Source organism: Tigriopus californicus, chromosome 5 (genome assembly GCF_007210705.1).
Source record: "Tigriopus californicus strain San Diego chromosome 5, Tcal_SD_v2.1, whole genome shotgun sequence".
In the NCBI taxonomy this organism is placed as follows: domain Eukaryota; kingdom Metazoa; phylum Arthropoda; class Copepoda; order Harpacticoida; family Harpacticidae; genus Tigriopus; species Tigriopus californicus.
In genome coordinates this window covers 4,143,019-4,143,924 of record NC_081444.1, presented here as the reverse complement: position 1 = coordinate 4,143,924, position 906 = coordinate 4,143,019, and the positions used below count along the sequence as shown (strand labels likewise).

The 906-nt window shown below is 48.2% G+C and overlaps 1 protein-coding gene across 1 annotated transcript in view; it reads left to right on the top strand.

Annotated features, from left to right (window-relative positions):
- Positions 1–906, top strand: part of LOC131881161 (transcription initiation factor TFIID subunit 3-like) — a 7,452-nt gene that overhangs the window by 3,712 nt on the left and 2,834 nt on the right. The gene's annotated exons all lie outside the window — the stretch shown is intronic.

Here is a 906-nt window from a genome sequence, read left to right as displayed (position 1 = left end):
TCTTACCCCTCATTAATGCTTACCACACCCTCGGGAATGGCCGTAGAATATGAGAAAAAATGCCTCAATGATATTGACAAGATTTGACCTCTGCAAAGTTCGAGAAAAAGCGAGTGCCGTTTTTCCTCACATTGAGAAAATTGACAATTCCATAAATCTTTCAACTTTAACCATAGGTTAAATATACTGGACAGCCGGATTACATTTATTAACGGTCCAAAGATTATAAACAAAGGAAAGTTATTTGTTAATCGTTCAAGAAGGAGTAACAAATTCTTAGTAGATTGTATTGGGTTATTTCTTTCATTTGTCGTCATACGCCAATGACACTATTTTTTTTTTTCATTGTTTGGCCTTAGCCAATCGTTGGGCCACGTCCTTCCAGTTGGCCACATCATAAATCATCCGCCTTGGCCGTACAGCAGCCCTCAAAAAAAACCCCGTGGAGCCCATCAAAACCAACATCACATTGCCTCCAGCCCCGCTCGAACCCGCCAAAATTACTGCGCCCGTTCCGCCCAAAAAGGAGAAGATCGTCAAACGTCGCAAATCCACCAAGGCTCCACCCGCACCCCCTTCTGCACCTTCCTCTTCAGTGGTGGCCGCAGCTTCAACACCCACGCCCACGCCTCCCTCCAGATCCGGGCCTCCAACCACCAAAGCAACGGCTGTGGACGGCAATGCGGGTGGATCGATCACGACTCGCACCGTGGGTCATTATGTGGACGCTGATGGGAATCAGATTTGGATTTGTCCGGCCTGTGGCAAACAGGATGACGGTAGTCCCATGATCGGTTGCGATGAGTGTGACGATTGGTATCATTGGTTATGCGTGGGGATCCGGAGTGAACCTGACGAGTCGCAAAACTGGTTTTGCCAACGGTGCGTGGCTCGCAAACGAGGTCC